Source organism: Nyctibius grandis, chromosome 8, assembly GCF_013368605.1.
Source record: "Nyctibius grandis isolate bNycGra1 chromosome 8, bNycGra1.pri, whole genome shotgun sequence".
Lineage (NCBI taxonomy): Eukaryota > Metazoa > Chordata > Aves > Nyctibiiformes > Nyctibiidae > Nyctibius > Nyctibius grandis.
The window spans coordinates 7,767,215-7,789,365 of NC_090665.1; positions in this window are offsets into that span (position 1 = coordinate 7,767,215).

The window sequence follows — 22,151 nt, forward strand, 5'->3', positions numbered from 1 at the left end:
TCAGGTACAAGGTGTTTCCGACATCGCTGCTGCTTTGGCACAGCGCAGCTCCCCCCGAGTGGTGGGTTTGTCTCTGTGACACCAAATTTTCTGTTTGAGGCAGCTGAAGGTGAGGGGACAGACAACTGGAAGAAACAAGCAGTGTGACACTTCCAGCGCAAGGCTCCTCTTCCTGAACTAGTTATTGCTAATGTAAACAAGTACACCTATATATTCCTAAAACTCTTCCAAAAACAAAGCATTACTGAGCTCTTTCTCTCCTGAAAACAGTTACAGAAGGACCGAGGCGCAGGCAGACACACTGCGGGAGCTGCACAGTCACTGCCGAGAGGAGCAGGGCACGGCAGCGCTCAGGGAAAATCATTTCACAGCAAAAACTCAAGGGGAGAATAATCTGAGGGGATTCAGCTGTCTCAGTCATTCCTGTGTCTTTGTCTGGGCTCCTTTTAATGAGGCCCAACAGTTCACCACTGCCCTACCTCTCTCCTTACAGAGAAAGCTTTGTAAGGCTGTGTGTCTCTCCTGATCCTCTGATTTCCCTCTTGCAGAAGCCAGTCTCACTCCAGTAGGAGGCTGGTGGGAAGAGAACGGTGTACCAAGTCCTGGGCTCTTCGGGGGCGATGAGAACGTAAGAAAATGGATTGTAGCATACAATGAAGGAAAATGCAAGCCAACTACAAAAGCTAACAAGGTCCGTGACATCTCTCTGGGAGGTCAGATGCAAATGTGAGGGACAGAGGCTTCATGGTGCCTGTTAACGGGACGCATACAGAGGCATGCACAGTCCGTTTGTACAGACAGCCTTTGACCCCAGGGATGCTGCCCTAAACTCCCTGCAGCTGTGCTGGTGACGCAGGGCTTTTGGGTCTGCCAGATGGCACCAAAACTGAGATGCATCTTCTGTAGATGTTTTCATTTTTTGCAGTTTTTGTAGAAGGATTCACTGGTCAGATCTAAGGTACTCCCAAGAGCGCAGACACATTTTGTATGTTTTCTTGTAAGTAGATACTTCAAGGACAGCCTTTATGTTATGCCCATTTAGGCAGGGACTGCAAAAGAAATTAGGGCACAATGCCGGTATAATGACTTCACCAGATCTCACAGCGACTTCAGTGGGAGCTGTGCTACGGACAGAACTCGCCTTTGAGTAAGCAGGGCCATAGAGAGAAAGGGCTGTGCATGTGTAGCCTGCCCTTGGAAGGGGCTGGGGCACCACGAGTCTGTGCCTAGTCCTGCTTTACCCCCTTTCTTGCTGGACATAGCAGTAAATAACCACAGTCTTAAAATGGAGCAGCTTATTCCCATGGCCTTCCACATTTCCTAGAGAAATAAGCCAGTTTCTGCACTCATCCCAGGTCAGGGCAAACCAAGGGAAGACCAGAGGAGGTCCGACTTCCTGAATCAGCAGACAACAATAACAGCACCTGGCTTTCTTTCAGCACTGTTTTGCTATGTACCCGCATCTCTCTCTCGTAACAATGAGGCTGGGCGGAAAACAGGTTGTCATCTCTCCAAGCTGTCAACTCCCTTGGAGACATCACCATCTCCAGTGGTACAAGGAAGTGCAATCCCTCTCTCCAGCACACAACCTGCTCCACACTTCCACATGATCTTCTGTTACATCAACCCATTTTACTTTGCTAGATAAGGTATCTTCTAGTGAAAGGAAGGGAATTAGGTTTCATCAAGGAGCTTTTCAACAAGTTGTCGCCAGCTCAATGATTTAGGGTAGGCAGAACACCTCATATTCCCAGTTGCCCTCATGACACCACAAGCTGCCAGTCAGTGTGAAGCACAGCCCACTATAGCATCTGGAAAGGTCAGAGCTGAAGTGTTCTCACAGAAAGATAATCAAGCCATAAGACAAATGCCTCATCAGGAGGAAATGTCAGCTCCTGAATGAGGACAGTTATTGTATAAGACATTTCTTTACCTAAAGGAAGCAGGTTAATATACCCCCAAATTACTATTTATCACACCATGTGATGTTCAATTTCCAGCGTAATTTCCACCGTGCTTTCTATAGCATATGTGGAAATCAATTCAGAGATCAGTGAACCCTTACTTCTGAATTTTTACAGCAGCAAGTCTAAAACTAATTACGAAAAGCCACAACAAAGCAAAAGATCATGTAACAAGGCAAAATAATATTTTGAGATGAGCATTTAAAAAAACATCAGTCCTGTGCAAACCTTTGTCAGTTCAAATTTAACATATCACTTTAACATATTATCTTTTGCAGTTTGAATGGGAAAGACTCAAGAAGGAGTGTGCTTCGGGTTCCAGCAGGGAAGGCAGAGGGTGACAGCAGAGAGGGGCTTAGAGCAAAGAGCTTGCAAGAAGCACAACAGACAATTTTAAAAATGTCTTGAAGGTATAAAAGCATGAGAGAGAGCACACAGGAGCCCTGGGAGAAGAGTCAGAGAGGCAGCTCGTTGTGAAGGAGGCCAACAGTGTAAGAATTGAAGATGGCTGAAAAAAAAACCCACAAAAGTGCTGTGAGAAAAGAGGGTGATGCCACTTAGAAGAGCTGAAAAGTTTGAGCCAAGTGTGTTTAAGAGTGCCACACACTAGGAGAGTGATGGAGTCACACCGCACGTGAGACTCTCTGAATGAGGAGTAATTTCCTTTCAGGAAATATGTGACCTTTAGAAAAAAAATAAAATCCATTGATGAACACTTTCAATTGGCTCTAAAAAATAAGCAATTCTTTTCAAGCTTTTAGATGACTTGCAAAGCAGCCTAGATTATTTTTATTGCAATGTCCTTCTCCTTCCTTTCCTCGGGTGAAAATCTTCCTTCTCAGGTCCTGCTGCATGAGGTGATGGGAGCCTGCTCACAGGGTCTGCTGAGACTGGTCACCTCCAAAAGCCCTCCCTGCACAGCCTCTGCCTTGGGGTACACAGGAATAAACTTTCACCAGCTTAACTACTTCTCCAGTAATTAAAGAGAAAACAAATGATGCTGGGAGATGTTGCTTAGAGCCCCGCAGCACTAACACTGTTATATTGCTGAGCTCTCTCCCGATTTCACTCTAATTTTTGCAGCTCAGCCCTGCAGCTTTACATTTCCAAAAGTTATTCTGTGACCAGGTCCCAAGCATCTCACACCTGCAGATTTAGACCAGCTATATTTCCTCCTCAGCAACTCTCAAGTCGTTCAAGGTGTATATATATTAGCCTTGCTGACAAAATCTACTTTGGGCCACATTGTTTCTCACCCCCCACCTTGCTCTAATAAGAGTTACATTTTACAATTTTCAAAAGCTGTCAACATCATCGATCTTCCAGACTGAATGTACTTGTCTTCTATTATGTGTGTTGAATTACCTGTACCACAATTAAGTCTTTATTTAGCTGAAGGCAGCTTACCTCCATGGCAGTGTACCATTTGCTCCCTACCAGAGTACTAATCTAGTCAAATAATGGTATAGGCCTAAAAAAATACGTATATATTTTTTAAAAAAAAAAGACTCCAGAAGTGTCTTGTAAGATGGACACACTCCACATGGCAAACTATCACTCTAGTAGGGTAATTGGTTTGGTTTGATCAAAACTGCATGCTTTTACAGAACTGAGTGTCTGGCAGTGCTCACAGCTCAGCATTAAGAGAGAAGATTGCCTTTGTCAGATCTGTCATGAAAACTGAAAAAGGAGAGACTGGACTGTACTGAGCAAAAATGAAGCGATGTCCTCTAAATCCAAAAGACTGTGTGCCTTATTTATCCTGGTGCTACACGTTTAGTCTCTACTGTAAGTTCTCTATGATCTCTTTTGACATCTTCTATTAAAGAGAAGGAAAGCTGCTAGCAAAGACATCCCACAGAAGTCCTACCCATTTCTTCCTGTCTCTTTAGAAAGGCTGCCATGACCTGAGCACTGTTACATCATGCAGGCAATGAAAAGTGAAATAATGTTACCCGCACCATTAATTGGAAAATACATATTATTTTATTGCCACCTTGTACAATGACTCTTGAGGTCTACAGCTGACACACTCCAGGTTTGCAGACAGGAAAGGAGGCAGAGCCCACGGTAATTAGTTTCTGTGACAGCCTCATCTCACAGCTGCAGTGCTTCCAAGCACCGGGTCCTGCTTGGACTGCAACATCTCTTCCAGAAAAACACCCCACCTTGTTGGAAACCCTGGAAACACACAGCTCACCACTGCTCTGTGCCAGTTGTTTCTAAAGCCAGCTGCACTCCCTGTGACCGCCGTGCCTAGCAGCACTTTTTTGCTGATTATTCATCATGTCTCCCAGACTCTCTGCACCTGGATCCTTTGTGGTGATACTCAAATGCTCCTGCCATTTAAGAAGATCCACGTCTCACTTGACAGACGTTTGTAAAAGATGCTATGTTTTGATTTGCAGAACAAAACCAAATTTGGTCTAGAATCCTGCCATCTGGTGACTCCATATAATTCTTGCGTATGGTTACAAAGGCTTCCATCTTTTACTTTGCTTTGCTGTATAACTTATCCACTTGTCACTTATCTGCCCTTCCACAGCCCTTTACTCTGTGTATTACAAAGCTCTTTGAATAAAAAAAGGATCCTTTCAGCTGAACACAGCACTTTTGTGTCTGTTTTACAAGCAAAAATAAGATGACGCAGAAGGGCGAGAGACTTGGCCAAAATCACTTAGCATACCAGGAAAAAAAAATTGCAATCCAGCTCTCTGAATCTTCTGCACCCACCTTGAAACAACACTACCACCAGCTCACTAACAGCCTTTTTTTTTGTTTTTTATAAGGTAAACTCCTACTCTGTTAAGAAACAGAGGGAAAAATAGTCAGTCAGTGTCTTCATTACACTAGACAGAAGATGCATCATCATCTTGACATATGGAGTTTTTTGCCCCATTGCTCTGTGCAGTGCAATAGAAACAGACTGACAAAAGAGCTGGTATGAACCCTGTCCCAGCCTCCCTCCTCCTCTCAGGACATTCACAGCTGGCAGCCGAGCAAAATGTTTTTAACTAAGACCAAGAGACCACAAACCATACAAACCATGATGGACCCTTCAAAGTCCTTGTGAAAAATTTCATCTCAGAGGTGGATAACAAGAGGGGGGTCAAAACACAGCAGATTATTCTCAGAGGAAAAGCATGTCAGCCGCCTTTGTTCATCACAAGAGTGCTGTTGGCTATCCAGCCTCGCTGCCTTCCTTGGAGGATTTGTGGGTACAGGGGCAATCCATTGCCACATCAGTGAACTTCACAAGAGCACAGCATTTTTCACAAGATTGCCTTATCTCCTTAGCAGAGGGAAAAAGCTCCTTCTTGAAGAGCACTAGCGAGCCAGCCCCATGTTCCACATGGTGTGCCATTCGGGCTGTGCCTTCACTGCAGGTACCAGCCACCACCTGCCTCCCTCCTGTTAGTGCTGCATTGGCTACAACAGCCCCAGCTTACAAACACGGCACCTTGGGTGACTAACAGGACACCCAGGGAAAACTCCAGCTCATGCCTGCCCTGCTCCCTATCACAGCCTCAGACATGCAGCCTGGACATCTTTACATGCCCCTCTTGCAAGGTGGGAAAATAAAAGTTCCTCCTTGAAGGGACTCTGACGTTACCTGCTTTTAAAAGAAAAAAGAGATTTCCACATAGCCAGAACCTGATTTGCTGATAAACCAGCCAGCCTGACAGCCAGCCTGCAGGTATCACAACAGGGGGTTTATCCCTGCCCCCAGCCTGATGCTGTGGCTGGAGCAGACATAGCCTGCCCCAGCACCCTGCCTGCACTGCTGCGGTGGGAGCAGGTTCCCAAACCCAGGTCTGCCAGGCAAAAGCCCTTGTTCCAAGCCACTCTCTGCTTTCTCTGGCATGTGTCTGATGGAGAGAATCTGCCTATTGTCCCAGCCCACCCAAAAACAGCACACCTCCTGATTTCAGCCCTGGAAGCAAGAGGAAAATCCAGCCCAGAGGGTGAGCCAGAATCAGAGGTTCGATTAAGATACAGATCACAGCACGTGCTCTTCTGCAGGTAGAACAAGGGCCCACTCTGCAGCTAGCGTTCCTACCACTGCCTTCAGGGCAGCTAAGCTAGTTACACCTCCTGAGGGTACTTGCCATGATTTTTTTATTTACAAAGTCCAGCATGTGCCACAATGACGTGAGCAGAAGAGGGCAGGATGCTCTCTGCAGCAGAGATGTCAGTCTCAGGCCTTTTCACAAGTGGGGGAAAACACCATCCTAGAGAGTCAGAGCCACTTTGAAAGCAACACAAACCATTCCCTGCCTCTTCCCTCATCTGTCCAGTGGGTGGGATGGAAGGAGGAGAGGAGAGTGTTACAGCTCTCCAGAGCACATGGAATTGTGTGCTCTTCTTTCCTTCTCCTCTCCTCCTTCTCGGAAGTTCTTGGAGTGTGACTTGCCTCCAGAGGTACAAACATACATGCTGGAAGGTGTCCAGCTTGTTATCCTGCAAGGAAACTATTGTTATTAGCAAAGAGGTGGTTAAACAACAAAACCATCTCTTAGAAGCCTCCTTTCATGCTCAGCTTAATTTGTTAATATTTTCATTCCTAGCAAAGGGCTTGTACAAACAGAGACTGCCGCTGATGGAGGAGGAGGGAAACCAAGCTGAACTGCATCTTCTGCTGCTGTCACTAAGAGTCAAAACCCAAAAGCAGAGTAAAAACAACAGGCTGGCCTCAATGTACTATCCCTGAGATCCTTGGATGAAAAAAGAAGTATTATTGTCATCACTATTACCTTCCCATTATTTCCTTACAGAGCTGAAGCACAGGGCACCTGAATGCCACCAACTCCCCTGAGGTCAGTGCCCTAAACCCTGAAGTCCCAATTGGGCTCTGCCCTGGGTCCTTCTCAGCCCTTCACTGCCTTCCAGATGCTCTGCTTGGATCCAGCCCCAGCACTGCAATGAATAGCAGCAGCACTGCATCTCACAGCGTGTGTCCACAAAAAGGCAAAGAGCTTGTGTGCTCGAACACCCCCACTTCCCCAGGCTGCCCAACTTCAGAACACCCATATATTGAGACAAGGTTGGAGAATGGGTGGGAAGCCTGAGCTCCAATAGACATTCAACCATCCTGAAGGATGGAAAGTCTGTGGCTCTGAGGTTTTGGTCCCAGTCCCATACTGGGTGTAGCTGTGAAAGCAAAACAATGTTCCCTAAAGTAAGCATGATTAGACTTTCTCCATAAACATCATTTATGGAGGGCAGGGCCATGTGAGTGAAAAGCTGGGGAGAATTTCCACTCTGCCTGAACGACTCGCAAACCATAGATTAGGTGATGAAGTTTAGTGACTGGGAATCCTGCTCAGACTCAGTCTTATGAAGGAATTAGCGGACTAGTTTAACGGCTCAATCTTTTAACTCCACTCCATGACGCAACGGCGGAGATGTGAAGTTTGGAGGTGGCTATGTACGTCTCACAGAGATTTTCTACAGATTTGTGTCTGACTTGCACACCCCCATGTGAAAGCAAGCTACCTCCCCCTGCCCACGGCAACCTGGCAGAATATCACAACAGAGTAATTCAACATGTGAAAAATAATCAATCCTGCTTCCTAAATCTCTACCATTTTCTCACGCCAAGAAGTATATTTTTGCAATTACCACACTGCCACGCTGAGCAGCTAAACAAGGATGCAAGTTCAGTTTTGTCTCAGTTTGCTGCTGTAGCCGTAGCAGTATATATATATATATTACAGTGTTCCCAAATGGTTTCTTCTGAGGGGGCAGGCAATAGCTGGTGCATACTCTTTGCTTTAGATGGATTTTTTTTCCACTATTTGCAGAAAACAATAACACTGAACAAACAAAAAAATGAAAGAGAGAAAATAGGGAAAAACAGCAGTCATTCTGAAGAGGATGAAAGCAAGCCATTGATCCAATGTGCTCTGCCATTTGATACCCCAAATGCTCACCTCTGAGTTCTTTGAGACCTCTCAGCACAGCTCTGACACCCCGGTGCACTGGGTGATTACCCAAAGCTTGTGTAAGCCTGTGGGAATGGATCTACCAATCTATTGGCTTTGGTTCAGCCTTTAGTCGTGCATGTAGATGACTGAAAATTTGAAAAAAAGATATTCACACAAAAGAAAGGATGTAAAAGGCGTGAGGGGGAGGAATGTTTCTTGCATTAACATTTCTGAAAAACCATTTCTCCTGCAACTCCCACTAAAGCAGGGGCAGTGAGAGCTGGTTTAGGAAAGCCTCTCCTCGGGGCAGCAGTGAAGTGTGTTTGTTCCCTTGTAATTGAGCATGTCCTTAAATATGTCCATTAAAAAGGGACAAAATGCTTAAAGCAGTTTGGATCCTACAGTTGCCTGGGGTGTTGTGTGAAGGGGGAATGAAAACTTCAGACAAGTCCACGTGCAGCTAAGCTCCATCTTATGGTGACTTCTTATCATGGGAAAACCTGGGAGAAAATGCGACAGCAACTGATATAAAGTGCCTTTGATCCTCTCCGAGATCAACAGAGCATACAGTGGCTGTGGCTGCGACATGCTGCAGCCAGCTCCCACCGACGTCTGTTGGGGAAGCCAACATTGGTATGACCTATGTCACTTTGGAGACTTGGAGAGACACGGACCAATTTGTGGTAATAAATTTACTGTCACTGCGTGCCCATACTTCTGACACCAACTCTGTGGTAACTATAGCGTAAAATACAGGACACAAGAAGGCAGGGACCACACTCTACTAGCAGCAAACCCCCTAAAAAATGGCTTTAAGAGCCACGGAGGTGGCCATTAGGTGTTACCTGACCTCTGCATTGAGGACCTTGCTCATGGTGCTGTACCCCTGGGCTCCAGGGAAGCTGGAGCCCCTGTGACCCTGGATCCACGGGTGTTGCTGGAGCTGCCCTGGGCTCCCAGGGCACAGAGCATCTCACTGATCTACCCACCAAAATAATCTGATTTTGAAAATGAGCCCTGTGGTGTTGTGTTTAATGCAGGAGTGACACCCAGCAACAGACCACCTGAGAAAAGCTGTGGAGGTGAAAGGAAATTATAGTCCTTCATTTACACAATTTTCTTGCATTTCATTAGCACGGAGGTAGAGAAAAGCAAAGATGAATGCTCTCACTCTCTCCCCCACTCACCCGCCCCGATCACCCCTGGCTCATTATGAACTGCATCCTCGCAAGCGCTGCTAAAGCAAACCCGTGTTCCCATGGTTACGCCAAGGATTTTCTGCTGAGGACTGCACGTGATGCGAGCAGCGAGTGACTCGGCTGATATGTTAAACACGAAGCGGAGTCCCCTTCCAGACCCAAGGATGCACCGGCTGCGTGCTAGCAGCCTGTGCCCGGGGAGCTAACCTCTCCGGTGCACTCAGGGCAGTGAATCACTACAGCAGCCGGGCAGGGCTCGTGTATTTTGAGCGACCATTTCCACAGTGCACATAAAGGCATATCTTCCCCCATGCCACTGCAGGCTTCACCTGCAGGCAGCTCTTGCTGTGGCACCAAGCACCCACTGCTCACTCCTTCCAGGGCGGCTGCAGCCCTGATTTTAAACAGACATGCAGTGAGAGAATGGAGAAAATATTTCCCTCAAAAAAAACACACCCCAAAAAAGCAGCCAGAGCTGACGCTGTGGGTTATGGTATGTCCCAAGCACCCCGGTGGGCCTAGCAAATTCAGTAATGTGAGAAACGCAAGCAGGGCGGGCATCTTGCCGAAGGACAAAGAGATACTGTCTGTTATGAAACACAAGCAGGGATCCAAGTCGAGACCTGAGAAGGATATTTTGCTGGTTCATATCACAGCTGCTTTGCTGGTTCATATCACAGCTGCTGAAGGGAGGGAGGAATTTCAAGTCCTACGTGAAAGGTGGTTCCTTGGTACAGTGGGGCAGCACACAACGCTGCCCACCAAACAATGCCCAGAGAGGGAGCAATGCAGCCCACGCCATTCCCTGCTCCTAACGCCAGGATGTGTCCACATGGAATATATTCTGCATGTTGAACTACTTAAGAAATTATTATTTCCCTATAAAAGAAGCAGGAATAACAAGTTTATATAAAAATAATCTGGAGTTTTGCTTTTCCTGGGTATCTTTGGCAAGAATAACAGAAATAATCAGAAATAGGGCTGGAAAGAAACTCAAGGAATTACTTAGTCCATCCTTCTTCCCAAAGCAGACCCAACCCTACGTACATACTTCTTGTCAAATGTCCCCACATGTTTTTAAGGGTGGGAATGCACGATGGCCCACAGAAAATCTATTCCATCTTTTTTTGAATTCAAGTACATCTTTTTTGAAAGGCTTTTGTCTCACATTGGTCACCAAAACACAACAATTACACACAGAAGTCGTCCTCCTACTCCTGGAACATTAAAACCTTCTCCAATGTCATCTGGTGGCAGGCAGTGTGTGAAACAGCTCATATTCACTGCATACTAAATCTCATTTCTCAGCCTTCACTCTTCCTGACAGAAATGCTACTGAGAGCCTGCTCTGGGAATGATAATTAGTTTGTTGATTAATCATCAACGCTTGATGATACAGTGTCATTCCTCGTGTTTTGGGGTTTGGAGAGAGCTGTCCCCCGCAGCAGAAGGAAGTTCAGGGTGGTGCTACATCAACCCAGCACCTGGAGAAAGGCTCCAGACACAGGCAGGTCTGCAGGTACACCATGAGACCATCACCCACCCATGCTGGCTCTCACCAAAACCAGGGCAGAACCACCAGCCAGCTGCTCTGCATGGTCAGCGTGCAGTCCCCACTTGGCTCTAGCCCTTATTTAACATTTCCAGGGCAATTTTGTTGGTTTCCACCCCCTTGCAAGCACTGTCTTTGTTAATACAAGTTGTGAATTTATTTTCTTTTCTCCAGGAGCTCCCATGCCATCAAGATCAAATTTAAGGTGTTAATTAAATGGAGCGTGTAACACTTTACAGCCCAACAGACAACAATTCGGGCTAATGGCAATGGCCAGAGGCGAGTTACAGCCGCGGGCAGAGAAGGCTCCAATTGCCCCCTGTTGGCATCCCACTAACCAATATTCCTGTTTTCCAATATAATCTCCCACTCCCTGGATTTCAATAATTATTTGATTAAACCTCACTGACAGCACATATTCAATTTAAAGGCTTTACTTGTCAGCTTATACACGCTTATCTGCAAAAATAATTCTCCATGTTTATGGTTTTCAGCTCCTCAGCCTCACAGGTGTCTCTAAGTTCAACTTCATTTTGCTGTCATCTTAATTCAACAGCTGCAGAGCAAGACACAGCAACTTCCAGGTTAACTAGTTGATGGGTTTTAGCCAAACATCGTAATGAGTTCATGATCAACCATAAACTCATTCAAGGTGACAGTGAGCGTACCAGGTCAGGGTCTCTGCATGACAACAACCTGTCTGCAGCAAAATTCAACTGCAAACACCCATCAGAAAAACCCCAGAGTGCCCCAAGAGTGCCCCTGCATTGTCCTGGTCTGTGCACCTTGTATGCCAATATAAGAATTTGTTTTAAAATCAATTTTTGTTCAGGAGTTCTTTTGTAACAGTGGATAACAGAGGTTTTCTGATAATTGGATGGCTTCTATTTTCTATAAGCTTGTATTAAAAGTTGAGCTGATTGATCAGACAGAGCAAGATCTCTTCTAGGTATGAACTGTCCAAAAGCAGCATCAGATTTTCCAAACTGACTTACCATCAGTCTGAATATTTTTCATGACAGTTGGAACTGTTCATAAGGAATTTGGTATTTGATACTGGAAATGCAGACCTTGTTCATTAATTTGGACAAGATTTATATAGACAGTGGTGTCTTATTCTGGCCACTCTTATTGAAAAAGTTTCCAGTGTGTGTATTTATATGTAAAAGTTCAAAATGTCTTTCTACACACATTCTTTGCCACTGACTTCTAATTCCCTGCTTATGCAAAAGTCTTTGCAAACAAACTCCTCTGTTACAATCTCCTCAGAACAAAATACAGGATGCACCGGTGCAAACACCAGCAAAGCCAAGCCAGGGTTTTATTTACAGATAAATTGTTGAAGGATTTTCCCTGCTTCAGTTAACAGCTGCTTTGCTTTTTCTGCAGCAAACTCATCAATCCACCTCAGTTTCTGTCATGGTGGCACAGCAAACCCAGCAGTGAAATGGGGGATAAAGTCAAGCGAATGCATTAATGTAGTGCACACTGTTTGCTGCCTAAAGCTACACAGTCCAGCTCATATTTCCAATCAACATTCAGTTTTAGCTCAGTTTGTGAGTACGAACAGCTACACTGCTCTACTAAAATTAAATTATAAATGTTAAAATAATTTTCATCAGTGTCCAGACCCAGCACTTTTTCATCCTGGAAACTGCATTATAGTCCCTCACCACATCATTCTAATCCTGCAATCACCAGTATCCCACATGGCACAGAACAGGTTAATTTTTCCAAGGCTGAATCATCACAGAATTCATCTATAATAGCCCATGCAGAATAAAAAGCTAGAGATTCATTTAAATACCCCCAAAGTAATTTGGTTAGTCAATGAACCACAGTAGCTTCTCCCCACTCACTGGTTCACTTGGCATCCATCACTTTTATTTTGTATCAGATACTCATTGTCTGGAGCGATAACAGATACGTGATCCAAAGAAAGGAGCATCCCGTTGAATTGCTGGCACACAGCATAACTCTGTCGTTATGCAGCATTGTGGTGCAAGCCAAAATACCCGGGTTTAATGTGTTCTCTGCAAAGAAACGATGGCACCCACAACTCTGCTACATAATCTCTGCAAGTTATTAAAACCAGTAACACTCTTGATTTGACTTCATCCTGAGTGAGCTAACATGGGTTGGTCTTAGTTTTAAACAGCTAATTCCACAGATGCAGGTGATGCTGACACTTTTTTTTTCTTTTCTTGCAGAATAACATTTTTAAAGTTGAAATCAAGTTTTCAGAATTTCACAGCACAGAAGCTGTGAGCACAGTGCTTACTCCTGAAAATGCATACTGTAAAGCTGACAGTTTAAGAAGAGGTGAAAATTAGATAAATTACTAGGGAAGAGGGCACAAATGTAACAGAACACCTTTTTACTTACAGTTGTGGGCACCAAATGTACCCAGGGAACTCTGTTTCCTTTACTGTCATGGCCATTGCTCTTTCCTGCAGCTCCAAGCTGAATTACATTTCCCTCCCATCTCCTTCCAGCAGCTGCCTCGCTCCTCTCGGCTCATCCTCACCCTGAGCCTGTTCTCTTGAGATGAGGTGTTTAGTGCATTGCACAGCAAGAACGTAGTACGGCATAATGGTTAAATATCTACAAATCTTTCTACCGTATTTTTCTTAGCAAAAACTCGCAGTCTGCCCTACACTCGCTTACTCCAATGTCCGGCGACCCTATCCCACCACTGTGTCCCTTCTGGCACTTGCCATCCAGGGAGCCCCAGTGGAGGGGAATTAATTTTATTACACCATACAATCCAGGAACACAGATGCTTGGAGGAATTTGGAGCAACTTCAGCTCTCAGAAATAGCAATCAGCACCAAAACTTTGTTCAAAGGGAATTGCCTGTCTCAGAACAAAGGCTGAAGTCATGGAGTCTCTTTGCAGCTTGCTTAACTCTCCACCCAGAAAACCTTTAAATCCAGCATTACTGTGCCAAGCCTATCACCAAGGACTTAAAGCCTGCTCACAGGTAGCTCTAGGCAGTTAAAGCTGCTGTTCAGTCGCAGGCGCTGCATCAATTTGTATATATAGGATTTCTCCTTTGTTTAGATGTTTCCGTAACCTATTTGTCAGAGTGAAACCTGGGAAAGGATTCAAATGGTGCTTCTGGGATAAAACACAGAGAGACCACGGTAGATCCCCAGACAGACTGCCTTGGGAAGCGTAGGGCAAGAGGCTGCAACAGCAAAGTCGCTTTTTGGGGCTATTGCACTTGCAACTTGGTGGGGAGGGTCACCAAGGTGAAAACAGCCTTCGTGGTGGACGTCCTTCGGGGTGCGTGGAAGGCGGCCAAATGGCCTTTGCTTCTCTTTCAGGACCTCTAGCACTTTCAGGGTAAAGGGAAAACAACAGCAAGATCACAGCTTATTTCTCCACCCTGAGGAGAGTGTAAGAAAACCAGAGATGACTTAGCAAAAAACACTCGTGCAAATTGTCAGTGGGAGCTGCCCTGGGATCCTGCAGCAACCTGGCATCTCAGCAGGAACACCAAGCGCTAATCTTGTGCTTCAAATCTCCGAGCACCAAAACCAGCCAGTGCTCCAGTGCAATGTATATCAAAGCTGATGCTCAGGTTTTTGGCTTTCATTCAGCCACGTCCAAACTGTTTTGGTTTGCTGATTCCTGGCTTACCCAACGGGTAAAGTTTAAAGGTTAAGTGAAACAGCAACAAAATCAAAGCCAAGGAGGATTCGCACTGATTTTTGAACAGGGTGAGGGAGCACTGGTTTGCAGCAGCTCTCCAGAAAGGGAATAATTGTAAATAAACAGCCTCCACACCTTCCTCCCACATGCACAGTCAGATGCACTCTAAGCTGCTATCTCATTTCATTCAGCTCCGACAGCTCCCAGTATTAAAGATAATTAACCCTTTTGATTACTAGTTCCGATGTACAGCATGCTTGCATTTTGCTCTTATATCCCGAGGCTTCTAACTCCGGCCAGTTAACCATGTAAGGTGAGGAGGGAAGCAGGAAAGAAGAGCTATCATTACAGAATTATACTCGGGCAGTCCATCGCACAGGGACATGTGAGCTAAACTGGGGGACCAACACTGTCCCTTCAATGCATGCAGAACCAGCACCAACATGGTCTCCTTGTGCAAACAGCAGTCACTTGCGAGCAGCTGACCAACCTCCTACAGACTCAGACATCATCATATTGATCCCTACTGAACACTTCTGTTAATGCAACATTCATTTGAACCCTAAAATCCCCACTCCTGACAATCAACATTGCCTCTTCAGGTTACTTTAGGCCAAAATAAGCCCTGTGGCAATGACCAGTTCTGGGGAATAAAGCAAGCATAACTGCTTTCCATCTAAGCTCAGCAGAACCTGTATCTCTGCATTTGATCCCTCTCTTCATCACTAGTATTGTTCAGAGAGCTGGGAACACACAGCCAGTGCAGATTTAGGGGGCTAAAGATATAAAAGCCTAACATATGCTCAGAGATTTCCCATACAGAGCTACTATTCAGGCTCCCAAAAGAAGATATATATGCACGTACATATATTACATATATGCACATACATATATATGTGTATATATACATACCATGTATATGTACATATATACACCTACTATGGGCAGGGTACCTGGACACTACTGCACAGCAAAAATAAATTATTCCAGCAGCCCTGGGGAAGGCTGCAGAAGGCTCCAGCTTTGCAGAGCCTGCAGCCAGGTTTGGGCTCACAGCAGCTCCTCTGGCTGCGGCAGTGGGCATGAGAGAAGGCCACATCAAGCTCCCACAGCCCCCTGCCTTGCGCTGCAAGAGAGCATAGAACAGCTGCAAACCTCTGGAAAACTCTCCTCTGAGGCCCTGGGTGCACCCTGGAGCCAGCAACTCCCGGGCCATCCAAGCCGGTGCTCCTGTGCAGGGCCTGACCCACTAACACTGTCACTGGCCAACAAGCTGCAAATTTCCCTGCACCTCACAGCTGTCCCCTTGGAGCAGAAAATTTCAGTTTATTTCTCGTGTGGGTGTTTTTTTCATTTCTGCAGCTGCAGCAAGGACGGTGACTCGGCTGCAGTGCTGCAGTGCGTGTGTGAGCATGGCCGGGAGCAGAGATGGGGCTGGGGACCAGAAAGTGCTGAGCCAGGGTTTCACCCACTCGCCGCTGCGTGCTGCTGGGCCCAGCCTCTCCACAGGGCAGGGGAAATGCTAGGCTGCTGTTATGAAACAGCATCAGAAAATGGGTTTGTTCCACAGTGAAATTATGACAGCCTTGACCTGCTTTGCAGGCATCCTGGCTCTCTGCCAGGCTGGTGAATCAAGTGATGCTGAACTGCCAAATCCACCAAACATCAAAGGAAATGAAGCTGTTCCCATGGGACTCATTTTGCGCTCTGGCCACAGATACATTGCATCAGAGCTTCCCTTTGAAGAGCCAGGCAGCGAGGTGCAGCGGGATCCCAGCAGCTCCTCAGCGGGGCTGGCCGCCTCAGCCAAACAGGGCTTTATCTTCTCTGTGCTGCAAACCAACATGTCTCAAAATGATTGTGAAAAATCCCTTGCAAACATAATAGGAATGAACAAAAAGAGAGGTAAAAATAGCTAAGAAAAGGAAAAAGGTAGTAAAGGAATTAGGGCCATTTGCAAACAGTTTGTATTTCCAAAGAAATTCCTTACTGGTTGCCAGCTGTCTGAGCCCTGAAACTTGGCATAACTACAACAGACGCTGAATTTGATACAGACATTTGGTTCCCCGTATTAATCATGTAGAGCAGTAATGGAATACATCACTTATGTGTTTGCCTCATCAGCTAAGGCTTTATCCCCATGAGACTGAATGGAAACCTTCCCTTGACTTTCCTTGTGGCCAAGACTCCAACTCCAGAGCACACCTCCAAGGAGACATCACTGGGGGGAAAACCCCCATGCACCTGCATCCCACCACCCGACAATGAAATTCAGACAGTGCAGGCTTATCACTTGCATAGTCAGGACTAAAGTAGGCTGCTCTTTTTTCCTTTACAGAGGACAGAAAGCCCAAAAGACCAAAGGAAAAGAACATCAGAATCAATGAGCTGTTTGTGCCAGAGGGGAGAGCAAGTGGGTGGAGGGAGAGCTGGGGAGCTGAGGGATGCCTGGTGCACCCTGGGCAGTCAGGACACCCCTCTCTCAGGCACCATTTGCTGGACTGGATTACGTCAAGTGAAGCAAAATGGTCCCATGTGACCTTAAAAGACATTAAAAGGTCAATGCATATCTTTGTGGTTAAGTGAGAAAAAGCTTTGAAGTACCACCAGCCTTGTGCATGGTGCAAAAGCCAGGAGAAGAAGAGGTTATTCATTGCAGTATCTCTCCTTTCTCCTTCAAACACCAAACGCCCACACAATTACTCTAAAACCATAACACATCGGGGGGTTAGTATTATAATACGTGCCCTATGCCAGTATTGTTCTAGACATGTCTTTTTTCTTTCTTTCAGCTACTCCCACAGGGCAGTAAGCACAATACATGTGCATGCCTCTGGTGTGCCACAGACATCACAAAATGAGTCAGGTCCTCAGCTGGTATTATTCAGCTTGGCTGTCCTGATGGTTTTAATTTTTTTTTTTATTTTATTTCTGTGCCTCCTTCCAAACGTTCTCCCCTCTCACATTCTGTATGCAACAATAGCACCATAATATATAATTCTATCATAAGCATCTCTGCAATCCCTCGCAAAAGAAAAATAGATGTGTAGACGTTGCTGACAAAGCGGCTGTGTCTGGTTGGCATTTTGCTTAACAAATCCTGACATCAGATTCCAAATCCTACCTTCACTTTCCTATATAAAAAGAGTTTCTCCTTCAATTCTGGTTATCTAATATACTAATCCTGAATATATGCTTTTGAATGTCTTTATGTTGAGAGTGGATTCTCAGGTTATTCATGGCTGATGCATGAATGCAAGTCCCTTCCTGTGCACTCACAAATCTCCACATCATATCATTCCTCCTGCACCACTGATCGTTTTCTCCCGTTAGGGTTACTAGAGTTCACTTGCCTGCTGCATAGAAGCTCTTCTGATTTCCAGAAATGTAAAGCTTTTGCTAGAACTATTAATTCCACATATAAAGGAGAATATTTTGCTTAAAGTTTCTGTCATCATTCTGGGGAGAAAAAGCAATTACATTTTGTCTTCTGCTTATTTAAAAGGTCCACTGATGATCTAAGTGGTGGCATTGGTTTCATGTTGCGTTTCTGAACCTGGTAGTAGACATCACCACCTTTTCCTTACTCAGAGAACTGCACTGCATATGGCTATGCTACTGCAAAGCCCTCATGTGATTTCCAAGTCTGTGTCAATCATAACGAACAAAACCATTTGATTCTTGCAAAATGTTATGTTTTGTTCCATTACAATGCATCCCAACATGAGAATTATCATACCAAGTCAAACCAAAGGTCATTCTAGCTCAAACCCAGTGCATTACTGTAGCCCAGGAGAGAACAAAAGTACAGGGAAAGCTTGTTTGCCTCAATAGATTGCCCTCACTTCCAAAAATCTGCAACGCAAGGACTTCCTAGAGGTTATATGTGAAGTGTCAGCATCAAAAAAGCCCTGTACACGGAGTGCCATGTTTCAACTGCATGAAAAGCATCAATTTCATTTGATGCTCTCCACTTCCTGCTTTAGGTGAAACAGTAAATGATTATTTGCTGCTCACTTTCTTCATATGGCTCTACAGCTTCCCTGCTACCAGAGTCTGCAAAGGAGTACCAGAAGAGCACTGAGAAGAGATAGTCTTATGACAATGTTGACATATAGCTTTATGACAAAGTCTTATGACAGAGAGTCTCATGACAAAGTTATGGTAACAACTTTCAATGTGGCCATTTGTCACCCTCTAGAGGTGGCCGAGCAATAAAAGGATTGATACAGCCCAGCTGTCCGACTGCTCCCTCCACCTCTCACTGCTGAGAGGGAGGCCTTGTAGCTCCCAAGGGCAGGAGCGCCTCATTTCCAGCCAAGGATGCCACGTTCGGTCTCCTGGTCCTGCCACTCATGTCATTGAAGGGCATCGTACACAAAGATCTGCTTTCCAGACTCCACACAACAAATACCTGAGAGACTTGAAGCGTGCTATTCTTGAAACTCCCGTGAAACAAATCTGCTCTTACAACTATTTATTTATTTAAAGGGTTATCCGTAAACAAATACCATGCTGCACACCCACCTTTTACCCCCACAACAACCGAGCTCCCATGGTAATCACAAAATCATTTGGTGGATGCCTGTTAATTTGGAATGACAGATTCAATCTCTGTAAACAAATACTGGATATGGGGGGGGGAAAAAAAAAAAGCCAAGTTATGAACTTTTTGCTATGTATCGATCTACCAGCAGTGTGACAAATAGAAAGAGAGCTGAGAAGCTATCTACGTGGCTCATCTTACATATAACTCTCTAAAAATAGACCAAACTCTGCAGAAGAAGCAAACAAAATACATTGTTATCCATTTCTTACTCGTACTGTGGCAGTTTCTGAAAGCATACTCTACTGTGCTAGGATCTCTGCGAACACAGAAGGAAAAGACATGTGCTAGCCCACATCACCAAGCTAAAGACTGATACCGCTTGCCGTGGATCAGCATAGCCCTCCTGCCTACGATAGGGCCACCTCCAGTTGTACCATCCAAATATATTTCTCCTGTTTCTTGCACTTAACATAAAGGAAGAACCTAGACAAAAACAAAGATGCTTCCATTCTTTGGCATCTCTTAGTCATAATGCAGCAAACTCCTTTGCCTTTAAGGAAACCACCAGGTGAAGTGGACATACCCAGCAGAGCCCCCAGATTTTGCTCCCACAGGCCAATCCTTCTGGTACCAATGTGTGAAGTGCTGTTGGTCCATGGCCTGGATCTGCAAAGCCTACACCACCAGGATCCAACTTACCAAGGAGCAAAGCTCCCGCGAAAGCCTTTTCTCTGTCAGTACCTGTGTTATGGAATGAAGCGCTTTCTGTAATAATGCTTACAGCCCCTGCAAGAAGTGCCACCATGAGGTGGGACATGTTTCTTCCTTGCCTGTGACCATACATAGATAGCCACGTAGGGGAAAGAAGCCGAAGGCTGGACGACAGCAGAGTCGTTCTCACCATTTGGCTTTGTCTTATGGAAACCCCTTGTGTGTGGGAGGAGGACTGAAAAGCAACTTAGCAAAGAGGCATGAGGAAGCAGTGCAGGTGTTGCCAGAGCAGTTTGCATAAGGTGACCATTGCATTATGCAAGCTGAGCTGAAATACTGGTCAACCTGTCCATCTCCTTGTCTTTCCTGGTATTTCATCACAAGCTTTACTCTGCTAGAGAAGACAGCCATGCAAACGGCTGGGACAGCCTTTGGAGCTGAGCAGAGTTGCGTAACTCCAGTTATCTCACACATATCTGGGCCTGTTTACACAAGAGGGGAGTCTGGTCCTACGGTTTCAAAAAAGCAATCAGCATCTGCTTCTGAAAAGATTATTGCTTTATTCTCATCATTCTGAGGGCTCACGTAAAAACCCCATTGGAAACTAGGTTAATGTATTCTCTGCAAACCCTGCAATTCCTGCAACAGAAAAAATGTAACACATGGCTCTAGTGTTACATCTAGTGATAGTAGTATCATTAAATTCAGCAGCACATTTCCACCAGTGAAAAACCTGGAGCGCTATTCCCGTTTAAAGGGGTAGTAAAAGAAACATGCATTCCCAGTAAAGTTTGCACCTCTATTCCCCTCTCTTTACCCCATCGAAACACACAGAACAAAAAGAAACTCTTGAACTTTCACATCTGAGGTGTGAAGACAAATATTAGGAAGGCATCAAGCCTTTTCTTCTAATCTCCAAATTAGCAAGAGGATAACTCCTGAACGCTGCCTGTTTTCCAGTGTACTTCCACCTAGTCCATTAAAATCTTCAGCCCTTCTGAAGTGACAGGATCTGCCTGTTCCTTCTGAAGGAATGTTTTGAAGTGTCAAAGCACGTGTTGGCTCCACAGCTCTACAGGAATAAGCTTAATATTTCAATTGCATACACTCCTTCCCCCTCCACATTGTTATTAGGGACTTGCTTGTGAAGCCCAGAAATAAGGAACACAACTTCAGTCAAACTCCTGAGGAAGGACTCACCCCATCCAGTCTGTCTGTGCAGAAGCCCATTTTGGCACCAGCAGTTCTTTCAGAGAAAGCTCTTACAAAAGCTGCGTCTCTGCTGTGAACAGCAGACTGGCTGTACTAGGGAGTTAAATACTTCCATTATTATGCTGTCTAATGCCTCCTTTAGACCAAGTGTGTCAAACATTTTTGACATCGTGTATTTCTCTCATACTGACAATGCTTTGGATCTCTTGAATCTTGTCAAACCACTGAGTTTGGTTTCAGCAGTGAACTGTGCACACAGGTACTCCCCCATCCAGACAGCCCTGCTGCTCACGAAGGCTAACTCTCACTCTTCAACACAGCTTTTCTCTGTTCAGCTTTTCCTAACAGAGGTAACATGTTTGCATGTGTTTTATACCAACAATAAGCAAAATACCACAATAAGAATCCCAATTAGTAACATGAAGAAAAAGTCAGAAAGAAAAGACACAGTAAAAATGGTACCTATCACAGACAGCTGTAGGACATGCACTCTCTAATGAACTGCCATCCAAGATTTATTTGGGATGATTAATAAGACATAATGACAGATTATGAATATCTTAAGAGCAACTCCATTCCTCCTACTTACTCTGTGAGTCTAACAGATCTGACCTTTTCATAATGCTTAGTAATTTTCATATTACATCCTGAAAACACAGCTAAAATGAGCATGCTGAATTGCCATACAGGACCACAAGGGACACACCAAGCAGAGGAAAGGTGTTAGCAAAATGTGACAAGTTACTTATCGGCAACTTCACAGACCAAGGTTCAAGTCCAATTTGAGATTCTGAGTGATATATGTTTGATGGATCCAGCTTAGCTATATCAGACAGACTGACCTATAATCCATTTTATAACTGTCACACATTAGTTGATAACGCTTAGGAGAGGATTGGCAGGACAGAATGACACAATAACAAAATTACCTCCATCACCCGCCTTACACGTACCGTTTATTGAACTCAGATCAGAACTAGTGAGTCAGTGTTCAGGACCTCATCACAACACGGGCTGTTCAGAAACCACATCTCACACAGTTGCACAAATAACTTTTTTTTCTGGCCTGCCTGGCATTTAAAAAAGGTTGAAAGTAAAAATTGTTTGGGGATGAAACAAATGTATGATTCACTTCGAGCTTTCTGAAAAGAGGAGGAGGGAGGGCATACATCTGAAAACCCAAAATGTTAACTTTAAATAAAAAATTCAAAACTTATTGTTTGACAAATATTGAAATTAAACATTTCAGTCATTCTGCCTTTTTTTTGTGACAGGTTGCTTAGCGCTTTTCTTTCTTACTGAAATATTAGCTAAAGCTTATATTAATTCGCAAAATATATCAGTTAAGGCAATTTTTCATTTTTCATCCAAAATTATCCT